This window comes from Zalophus californianus, chromosome X, assembly GCF_009762305.2.
Source record: "Zalophus californianus isolate mZalCal1 chromosome X, mZalCal1.pri.v2, whole genome shotgun sequence".
Lineage (NCBI taxonomy): Eukaryota > Metazoa > Chordata > Mammalia > Carnivora > Otariidae > Zalophus > Zalophus californianus.
This window is the reverse complement of record NC_045612.1, coordinates 44207566-44220092: the sequence shown is the minus strand read 5'-3', so window position 1 is coordinate 44220092 and position 12527 is coordinate 44207566.

Sequence of the window (12527 nt, the reverse complement as noted above, 5' to 3'; positions counted from 1 at the left end):
CCCTTTTTTCCTTCCAATTTCTTGATTTTGGAATAGTGACATCTATCCTGGGCCTGTTCAGTTATTGTACATTGGAAGCAGATAATTTCTGTTCTTTTGTCACACATTCTCAGTTGGAGAGGAAATTTGCCTCAGCATTAACCCTAGCTGGAAGCTCACCCTTATCTGATGTATAGCATATTTAGATGAGATTTCACCTTAGCATTGATGCTGGACTGGGGTGAAGCCTTTTGGTGATATTTGCATAGAATGAATGTACTGTGTGTAGAGAATGTGAATTTTGGGGGTCCAGAGGCTGACTATCATGGATTGAATTTTGTGCTCCTAAAATATAGATGCTGTAATCCTAACCCCTAGTCCTTCAGGAGGTGAGATTATTTGGTGATAGGGAATTTACCGAGGTATTCATGTTCAAGTGAAATCATTGGGGTAGGCCTCATCCCAATATTACTGGTGTCCTTATAGAAAGGGAAAAACTGGAGTTGTAGACACCGACAGAGAAAAGACCATGTGAGCACATGTTGTGAGGACATGGCTAATTTAAGCACATATTGTGAGGACATGGCTATTTTAAGCCAATGTAAAAGATGCTTGCCTCATAGTGCTGAGACTCACCCAACCCTCTGACCCATGATTTTCAAATTCTAGCATCCAGGAGTGTGAGGTCGTAAATGATACGTTATTTGATTTGGCCAGTCCCTGCTATTTGGTTTAGCAGGCTTAGGAAACTAAAATAACATCACTAGAAACTAATATAATATCCTTCAATTTCCATGATTAAAAACCTATAACTAATCAAAGAACAGATAGCAAGGAAAGTATCACTGATGCTTGATGAATCTATAACAAAGGAGGCCAGAATCTACAATGGGGAAAAGACAGTCTTTTCAGTAAATGCTATTGGGAAAACTGGACAGCTCCAGGCAAAAGAATGAAACTGGACCACTCTCTTATACCATGCACAGAAATAAACTCAAAATTAATTGAAGAGCTAAGTGTGAGACTTTAAATCATAGAACTCCTAAAAGAAAACATAAGCAGTAATCTCTTGGACATAGGCCTTAGCAACATATTTATGGATATGTCTCCTCGGGCAGGGAAAACAAAAGCAAAAATAAAAAGCTGTCGCACCGCAAAGGAAACCATTACTCAAAAAAAAGTCAAACTAGTGAATGGGAGAGGATATTTGCAAATGGTATATTCGGTAAGTGGTTAATATCCAAAATATATAAAGAACTCAAACAACTGAATAGGAAAAACACAATCTGATTAAAGAATGGACAGAGGATCTAAGGAGACATTTTTCCAAAGAACACATACAGATTACCAACAGACCCATGAAAAATGCTCAACCTGATTACTCATCAGAGAAATGCAAATCAGAAACACAATGTGATATCACCTCACACCAATCAGAACGGCGAGTATCAAAAAGTCCAGAAAATACAAGTGTTGATGAGGATATAATGAAAAGGGAGCACTCATGCACTTTTGGTAGGAATAATACTTGGCACAAACACCGTGGAAAACAGTATGGAGGTTCCTCAAAAAATTAAGAAGTAGAACTATCATATGATCCAGTAATTTCACTACTGGGTATTTACCCAAAGAAACCCAAAACCACTAATTTGAAAAGATGTGTGCAACCCTATGTTTATTGCAGCATTATTTACAATTGCCAAACTGTGGAGGCAGCCCAAGAGTCCATAGGAGTTGAATGGATAAAGAAGATGTGATATGGGGGCACCTGGATGGTGCAGTTGGTTAAGTATCCAACTCTTGGTTTCGGTACAGGTTCTGAACTCAGTGTCGTAGGATGGAGCCCTACGTGGGGCTATGTGCTCAGCACAGAGCCTGCTTAGAATCCTCTCTCCCTCTCCCTCTGACCACCCACGCCACATGCTCATGCACACTTGTGTCTTGTGTGTGTGTGTGTCTCTCTCTCTCAAATAAGTAAATCTGTAAAAATAAGATGTGAGATACAGACATAGATAATGGAATATTTTTCAGCCATAAAATATAACAAAATCTTGCCATTTGCAACAACACAGATGGAGCCAGAGAATAAATGCTAAGCAAAATAAGCCAGTCAGAGAAAGACAAATGCCATATGATTTCACTCACATGTGGATTTTAAGAAACAAAACAAATGAGCAGAATTGAAAAAAATGTGAGAGAGAGAGAGAGAGAGACAAACTAAGAAACAGGCCCCTTCCAACAGCTGCTTATGGATAGGAATCATGCTCAGGATCCTGTCACTGGCCTACAACACCATGCCCACCTACAGATAGCACCTCTAGAAGGTTCACTCTAGCAGGTCTCCCACCACTGGCCCTCACTCTACTGCACAGGCACAGGGGAAAGATGGTGTGGCCACAGGACAGCATATTGACATCCATGACCCACCTACCCAATGTCCTCATGGGTCTGTATCAGGCCCTGCCATCTGTTACTGGCCAGCAATACCACACACACCTGTAGATAGTCCCTGCAGCTATGTACCTATAGACCCCCGGCCCGACCCCCATCACTGGCTTTCAACTCAGTATGCAGGCCCAGGGCAAGAGACTACAGCTGTACAAGAGCCCACCATCATCCAGGGTCCCTGTAGCTGACAGTGGGCTCAGATCAGGCTCTGCCATCTGTCACTTGCTGGCATCATCATGCCGACGGGTAGCTTGTCCCTCCAGGTGTGGACCCGCATGACCCTCAGCCAGACCCCATCACTGGACTCCACTGCTATCTGCATACCTGGGGGTAGAGTGTGAAGCCATAGGAGAGTACACTGGCACCCAGGCCCTCTACAGATGCCAGTGAGTGCACAGTTGGCCTTGGCCTTTGCTACCTTCCCCGGCCCCCATCACCACAAATGTGTCTGCAGGTGACACCTGCAGTAGACCCTCACAGCCTAGTGTGTGTACACCACTGTTTCTGGCCACCATTACTGCCTGCCCTGGTCCCTAGCTATGGGTCCTGGAGTCACCACTTAGGAGCCCAACAGCCCCTCTAGCCATTGAATTCTCTCTGCCATGCTCATCGACAAACACACAGATGTTGACACTGTGGACCCTCAGGGCCCTGAACTGAAGAGACATCACAGCCCCCTAGGTCCTGTTGCTGCGATGTGCCCCTGTACATAGCACCATGCACCAGTCAATGCAGGGGCATAGAACAAGCCAGTATGCTGCACATCCATACTGCATAATCACTCCATAAAGTCTGGAAGACTTTACTGCTTCCTCAAATGCACAGACACTTACACAAGGCAACAGTGATGAGAATGAGGGAAACCTGTGTCTACCAAAGGAATACTGTAAACCTCCAGTAACTGGCCCCAAAGAAGTGGAGATCCGGGAATCCTCTGACAAAGAATTCAACCCAAATTGTTCTACAAAGACTCACAGGGCTATAAGAGAACACAAATAAAGAAATTAATGATATCAGGAAAACAATTCAAGAACAAATCTGAGAAGCTCAACAAAGAGACAGAAAAAGAACTAACCTGAAAATTTGGAGCTGAAGAACACAATGAACTAAATAATTCAATAGAGAACGTCAACAGCAGACTTGACTGAGCAAAGGGGAGACTCAGTGAGCCCAAAGACATATGAATTGATATTATACAACTAGAAATGCCAAAAGAAAAAAAAAAACAATGAAAAGAAATGAAGAAAGCCTATGTGAGTTATGGGATACCATCAAAAATAATAATGTAGCAATCATTGGCACCCCAGAAGGAGAAGAGAGGGAAAAAGAGTACAAAGCTTATTGAAAGAAATAATGACTGAAAAGTCCCCAAACATGGGGAGAGATGTGGACATCCAAGTTCATGAAGCTAATAAGTCACCTCAAAATTACAATCCAAAACATGCTTCACTGAGACACATAAGAATCAAATTGTCTAAATCCAAAATCAAAGAGAGAGTTTTAAAAGCAGCAAGAGAAAAAAATTTTTTCTCTCATACAAAGGAAGCCCCATAAGGGTATCGGTGGATTTTTCAGCAGAAGCCTTAAAGCCCAGGAGAGGATAGGATGATTGATATATTCAAACAGCTAAAAGAAAGAAAATGCCCACCAAAAATACTTGAGCCATCAATGCTGTCCTTCAGAATTGAAGGTGAAATAAAGACTTTCCCTAATAAATAAGAGTTGAGGGAACCTGTCGTGACTAAACGTGGATCACAAGAAATGCCGAAGAGTTCTTCAAGCTGAAAGAAAAGGACACTAATTGGTCACACCAAAACATTTGAAAATATACAACACACTGCTAAGGTTAAGCATATAGTCAGATTCAGAATACCCTAATACTGTGAATGCAGAGAGGTGCTGACCGGGTAACCTGAGAATAAAGAATAAAAGATAAAGGTATTGAAATTTGCCATAGTTTCAACAATTTGTTAATGGATACACACACTGACACACACACACACACACGTAAATGATCATGTAAGAAAAGTAAAAGGGGGGGAATAACAGGACGGAGTTGGGCTGTGACCAAATTTAAGCTGTTGTCAGTGTAAAAGAGACTGTTGTACCTAAAGGATGTTGTATGTAAACCTCACGGGAGCCACAAAGCAAGGATCTACCATAGATACACAAAAGGTAAAGAGAAAGGAATCAAAGCACACCAGTATGGAAAATGGTCAATTTACAAAGGAAGGCAACAAGAAAGGAAGAAGTGAAAAGTAGAATTACAAAGCAGCCAAGAAACAAATAATAAGGTGGCATTACTAAGTATATCAATAATTACTCTCTTAATGGAGTGAATTCTCCAATCAAAAGACCTACAGTGGCTTAGTGATCAAAAAGCAAGATCTAACCAACTGCTGCCTACAAGAGACTCACCTCAGCTCTAAGGACACACAGAGGTACAAAGTGAAGGGATGGCAAAAGATATTCCATGCAGGTGGAAACCAGAGAGAGCAGGGTTAGCTACACTAATGTCGGACAAAATAGACTTTAAGCCAAAATGGTAACAGGAGACAGAGATGGTCATTAGGTAATGACGAGGGGGTCAATTCTTCAGGAATATATAGCAATCATAAATATGCACTCCACACTTGAGCACCGAAATATATTAAGCAAATCCTTAAAAAACCAAAAGGAGAAATAGACAATAATACGATAATACAAGGAGACTCCAATACCCCAATTTCTTAAGATGTTATTTATTCATTGGACAGAGAGAGTAAGCACAAGCACGGAGAGTGGCAGGTAGAGGGAGAGGGAGAAGCAGGCTCTCGACTGAGTAGGGAGCCCAACGAGGGGCTCGATCCCAGGTCCCTGGGTTCATGACCTAAGCTAAGACGGACAGTTAACCGACTAAGCCACCCAGGCGCCTCCAATAGCCCACTCTCAATATTGGATGGGTCCTCCAGACAGAACATCAACAAGGAAACATTGGAATTGAGCCATACTGTAGGCAAAAAGGACTTAAAAAACATATATGGAACACTTCATCCAAGAGCAACAGAATACACATTCTTCTCAGGTGCACACAGAGCGTTCACCAAGATAGATGGCAAAACAAGCCTTAGCAAATGTAAGAATATTAAAATCATACTATCTTTTCCGACTACAAGCGTATGAAATGAGATATCACTAACAGGCAAAAAGGTAGAAAATTCACAAGTATGTGGAAAACAACATGCTTCTTGATAACACTTGGGTCAAAAGGAAATCAAAAGGGGAAATCCAGGAGCAAATGCAAATGAAATCACACCATATCAAAGGATATAGGTGCTGCTAAAGCGGTTCTAAGAGGGAAACTTACAGTGACAAACACCTACATTAACAAACAAGAATGACCTCAACCAAACTTTTCACCTCAAGGAGCTAGGATAAAGAAGAACAAACTAAACACAAAGTCAGGAGAAGGGAGAAAGTAACAAAGATGCGAGAGGAAATAAATGTACCAGAGACCAGAGGAAAAGATGGACAACATAAGTGAAACTAAGAGCTGGATATTTGAAAAGAGAAATAAAATCGGTGAAACATTTGCTAGGCTAATTCTGAAAAACAGAGAGAGGACTCAAATGAATAAAATCAATAATCAAAGAGGAGATATTACAACTGACACACGGAAATACAAAGGACCATGAGAGATTACTACAAATGGTTATATGCCAACAAATGGATCACCTAAAAGAAATGGATAAATTCCCAAAACACACAACCCACCAAGACTGAATCATGAAGAAAGAGAATCTGACAGGCCAATATCAAGTACAGAGATTGAATCATTACTCAAAACCTGCCAAAGCAGAAAATCCCAGGAACAGATGTGTCCCTGGTGACTTCTACCTAAACTTTTAAAGAACCAGCACCAACACTTCAGAAATTCTTCCCAAAAACTGGAGAGGAAGGATTCCCCCCAAACTCATTTTACAAGGCCAGCATTACTCTGACCCCAAAACCGGATCAGACCACTATAAGGAAAGAAAATGACAGACTAATATCCCTGATGAATATAGACACAAATATCCTCAATAAAAGAAAAACAGTTAGCAAACAGAATCCAAGAGCACAATTAAAAGAAAATCATTCACCATTATCAAGTGGAATTTATCTCTGTGATGCAAGGATGGTGCAACATAAGCAAATCAATAATTGTGATCCACAGCATTAATGAGACAAAGGATAAAATCATATAATCGTCTTAGTAGATGCAGCAAAAAGTATTTGATAAAACTTAGTACCATTTTCTGATTTCAAAAACTAAAAATAAAACCTCTCAGGAAGTGGGGATGGAGGGGACACACCTCAACATAGTAAAGGCCATGTGTGACAAGCCCACAGCCAACATCATACTCAATGGTGAAAAGCTGAAAGCAATTTCTCCGAGATCAGAAACAAGATCAGGACGCCCAATTTGCCACTTTTATTCTACAAAATATTGAAAGTTCTAGCCAGAGCATTTAGGCAAGTAAAGAAATGAAAAGGCATCCAAATTGTAATGGAAGAAATAGAACTGTCACTATTTGCAGATGACTTAATATCACATAGAGAAAACCCTAGAGACTCCACCAAAACAGTGTTAGAACTAATAAATGCATTCAGTAAAGCTGCAGGAAAATCAAACTGCAAAAATCTGTTGCATTTCTGCACACTGCAAATGACCTATAAGAAAAAGAAATCAAGAAACCAATCCATTTACACTCATATAATAAGGAAGAAAATAACTGGGATTAAATTTAACCAAGAAGGAAAAAGACCTGTGCACTGAAAACTATAAGACAGTGAAGAAAAAAATTGAAGAAGACACAAATAAATGGAAAGATATTCCATCCTCGGGGATGGGAAGAGTTGGTATCGTTAAATATCTATCCTACGCAAAGCAATCTAGAAAGGCAGTGCAATCTCTACCGAAATTCAATGGCATTGTTCACAAAAATAGAACAAACAATCCTAAACTTTGTATGGAACCACAAACAGTCATTCAATCAAACAAACACAAACCTGAAAATAGGCAGCGCAGTCTTGAGAAAGAAGAACAAAGCTGGAGGCCTCACACTCCTGGATTTCAAACACTTTACAAAGCTATAACAATCAAAACAGTATGCTATCGGCATAAAAACAGATGCCCAGATCAACCGATGAGACTATAGAGAGCTCAGAAAGAAAGCCATACATATACGGTCAATTAATTTACAAAAGGAGCCAAGAATATACAACAGGGGAAAGAACAGTCCCTTCAGTGGTATTGGGAAACCTGGACAGCCGCATGCAGAAGAATGGAATTGGATCACCGTCTTACACCATGGACTAAAGATTAAACATAAGACGCGAAACCATAAAACGCCTGGAAGAAATCATAGGTGGTAAGCCTCTTGACACCAGTGTTGGCAATGTATTCATTTATTTATTTTTGGAGCTGACACCTAGCGGAAGGACAACGGCAACAAATATAAACAAATGGGGCTACATCAAACTAAAAAGCTTCTGCACAGCAAAGGAAATTGTCAACAAAATGAAAAGGCAACCTGTCCAACAGGAGAAAATACTTGCAAATCATGTATCTGATAAAGAGTTAATATCCAAAATACAAAATGATGTCCAAAAACACAAGAGGAGAAAAAAGAAAAATCAAACAACTTGTTTAAAAACTGGGCAAAAGATCCGAATAGACATTTTTCCACAGAAGCCTTACAGATGCCCAACAGGTACGTGAAAAGGTCTTCTATATCACTAATCAGGGAAAGACAAATAAAAGCAACAACAAGGGAAAACTTCCTACGAGTTAGGAGAGCTATAACCAAAAAGACTAGGAATAACAAATGCTTGTGAGGACGGAGGGAAAAAGGAAGTCTCGTGCACTGTCAGTAATGTATGCAATGTAAATTGGTGCACCACTCTAGAAAACAGCATGGAGGTTCCTCAAAAAATTAGAAGTACCGTATGATGCAACCATTCCACCTTGGGGGTATTTACCGGAGAAAACGGGTACAATGAATTGGTACTAACATGTTCATTGCAGCATCATTTACGACAGCCAAGATATGGAAACATCCTAAGTATCTCTTTCAGTCCGCAGGATATGGCCTGGTTTTACATGATTTGAAGTCAGACCGACCTGGGTACAAATCCCAGCTTTACTATTTACCAGTTGTATGCCACTAGGGAAGATGCCTGAGCCTGTGTTGTCTCATCAGTAAAAAAGGGAATGAAAGTAGTACCCACATCAGAGGGTGGTTATGAGCATTAAATGAGATGGTGGAAGTAAAAGGCTTAGCACAAGAGAGGTAATGAGCCCTCAATAAATTTGGCCTGTATAATTTCCTCCCACATGGCACAGGAAGGCAGCCCATTCACCCAGGCCTGGCCTTCCTCTCTGCAGTCTGGTTAATTTCCCTCAACCAGGTCCCTGGGAAGTGGGTATAAGGAGGGCTTTGTTGGACGCTAAGCACCCTCCCACACTCCCTTCCCCTGTGAGGTTTTAGCCTTGGCAGAAAAGGTGTACATGGCTTGCTTTTGCACGCCTCGCCACACGCGTTTTACTGACAGCTGTGATGGGTTGAGATCTCTGACGTTTTTCGAGCACCATCCAATGCTATCCTGCCAACCCCGGCAGGCTTTAACCAGTTGGCACCTCCTGTTCTTCAGCACATGTTTTAATAGATAGCCCACTCTGCTACTCTTCTCCTTCCTAAGACAGCAGTGTTTTGCCACAAAACTAAAACGATCTAAAAGAGTTGATCAGTGTTTTCCTTAGCTCTGCTGTGTATGGTGAATGATTCCCTGGAACTAGCTGTCCACTTCCCCCCACCAAACATCACTGCAATGCAAGTAATGTTCTGACCAGTGGGTTGTGAGCAACCTAGGAACTCCGCTCAATGTACATCTCCCTGAGTCCAGGAAGGAAACCAACATCCCCTGTGGTTTTTAGGAAAAGGGGTCTGAACAGAATTTTGGGGATGAAGGGTGGGCCGTGGGTGAATAGTGTTATGGAATGCATTACATTCCTACGTTTGGTACACGTGCCTCTGCAGGCACACGAGATGGTTTTAAGTGGCACAGAGATTTTTTTTCTTACAGTTAAGCAGTGTAGTTGGTGTGAATTTGAAATATACGAACACCATGTGATCCTGTGACGTTGTAGATATTATGGCTTAGGAAAATATTTTCAAAAATCTTGAAAATAAGTTCCTTAAAATATCTCTATTCAATAAACAATTGGATTGGTGATATGCACATGTAGAAAAAACTTGAAACTGTTAGAGGAAGGACTTTACATGCCATCCAAATGGTTATAAGCTTCCGAGTCAGAGAAACCTCATTCAAACCTGGTCTACCACTTACCAGCTGTGTGACTTTAGGAAAGGAACCTAATTTCTCTGAACCTCAGGGGAAAATGGAGGAGAATAATAGTAGCAGCTTCACTGGACTGTTGTCAAGCTGAAGCCAGGAGCTTTACACTGTAGTAGTGTGAGGGCCCAAAACCTAGAGCCAGGCGGTCTGGTTTCCAATCCTAGCTCTTCTGCTGACTAGCTCCTTGACACTGAGCAACTTACTTCATCTTTCTGGGCCTTAGTCTCCCTGTCTGGAAGATGGGACTCTTAGAGGGTTAAATGAGTTACCACATTTGAAGTGCTTAGAAATATTTCTAGTACATATGAGGCATTACGTGTTTCTTAGATTAAAAATATCTGCATATAAAGCTCCTGACACCTGACTCCTAGTAAGTCCTCCTGAAATGTTCCCCATTGGTGGTGCTTTGTGTTGCCAGCGCCTGGAACAAAGAACTCTACAGTCAGAGTTTGATTAGGAAGCAGCATTTAATTGCCCAGGACTCATGCAGAATGGACAGGGCCCAGCACCTCTCTGCAGTAAAAATCAAAACACAGGGCCGTGGCCATGGAGGGTGGGCCTTCTTAAAGGACTGCCAGGAGTGGGTTTGGACAGAGGCCACAAGCTAGCTTTCTTTATCCTGTTAAAGTAGGTGTGGGTCATTCCAATGAAGAGAAAAGGAAATTAAGTTTGGCGAAATTTTTTAAGCAAGCCGCCGAATGCCACACAGCCTATAAATGACAGAGCTCGGTAGAATGCTATCTTGAAGCAGAACTCACAGCCCAAGTGGAGGAATAGAGAACTGGTGCACTGGGGTTCTGATGAAAGGGGTATTTTACGGAAATTCCTATGGTAGAGGTATGGTGAAGATGATAGTAATGTAACAGCTATACCATTAACTGAGATTCAGCCAGTATTACTGACTACCTCTAGACATTGTCCTATCTCCCAATCCTAAAATAAAACCCCTCTTCTGTGATACCATTAACACTCTCTTCCTACTTCCTGACCGGTATCCCTTTTCTTTGAAAGAGAACCCAATTTCTATCTCCATTCCTCATCTACTTCATCTCACTCCTCAACGCACTGTGGTTTGCCTTATCTTTCCCAACCCATCACCGCCTCTTCTGGGACTCTAGAACATCTGCTCTCATCCGTCTTCCCGTATTTATTCAACAACTACTGAGTCCCTACCAAGAGCCATACATGGTACTCCCTCCTGATATATGACAGCAAAGGAGACAAGGTCTCTCTTCTCAGGAAGTTCACATTCCCGGTAAAAACAAAACTTGGATCTCCTGACTGAGTACTCTCAAAAGCAGTTCACTCGATGATGGAGACGATCACTAACAGCGGGGCACATGATGGTCATACCCTCAGAATAGATACTGTCATCAGGGAGAACCTGTTTGAGCACCTTCTAAAGGTAGGTAGAGCAGAAAGCTCCAGGCAGCACATTGACATTCTTAATCTTAGGGCATCTTGGAGCCCTTCGTGTGAGAAAATGCAAAATCACTCACTCAGGGATTGTGACAACAACTCCTTTTGAAGAAAGAGGAATGAGTTGGAGAATGAAGTAGGGCGATTAGTGTTGGGCTTGCATTTCAATGAGGTTAAGAAATAGTTGTGAATGCTCATAAAATTGGGAGTAATGAAAGAGCTCAGATGAACTTACAGCTTTCAGATCACTTCTGATTGGGGAAGGTAGGCCTAAACGACATCAGCAAACACACCACTCAATACGTATCTCCGGGCTACAAACTTCTTCGAAGTGCCTCCGATGAAGGGGTTTCCTTCCACAAATTTAAGGAAATTTTAATATTGGAACATCGATAACTTACTTAAATAAACCAAGAGAAAAGAGTGTTTGCAATGGCTGCTGAAGCTACTGGAAGGGCATGTTTGATATCTAGTAAGTTACCTGAAATGGCTTAGAAAACCAAAATTGTCATTCTGAGCACATAGATCTCAAACAAAATCTTAATACCACGTTTGCTGATGAAATGCTACTATCATTCTTATTAGAGCCAGAAAGTGACAAGAAATTTCTTTATCAGCATTACAGTGGAAAGGTATCTGTGAATATTTGCAAATTAAATTTTAAGATGATGTAAACGCTAAAAAAAAAAAAGAGACCCTAAATAGTTTTAGTTGATCTGATTGCCCTGCAAATGAGTAAACACCTAGGACAGCTTTACCTTGGGAAACTTTACACTCTTAGAAAGAAACAGGGAACCTTAGGAGACTCTAAGCAAATGCAACCTGAAGTCAGGCATGGCTTTTATGTTTGTTTGTTTGTTTGTTTACACATAGACATATTTGCAGTGCCTATTCCAGATACAGTAGATACCAAGGATTCTGTTGAGTGAATGAATGAGCCATATTTTCAATCTTTTGGTAGTAAGAATGGTGGGGGTAGGGTGAGAAGATAAAGGAGATGACGAATTTAAATGAGAGGTGGTAAGAAGTAACGGAATACAGTTTTCTTCAGCACCAGGAAAATTACTTCAATTGTATCTCTTTTCTCCACATTTTCTTATGGACCCTGGTGGAGCGTGAGGCTCTCCTGTGTTCAAGAACTGACCTTGCACTTACGAGTCTTGGGAGTCTGTGCTCTCTGGATCTTAGTTGCTTCTGTAATAAACTAGTTATGATAGCATTGTTGTAAACACCAGATAAAATAGTACCTGTACAATTATGCTGTAAACTAACAAACATTGTATAGTGCTACGGTGATATTA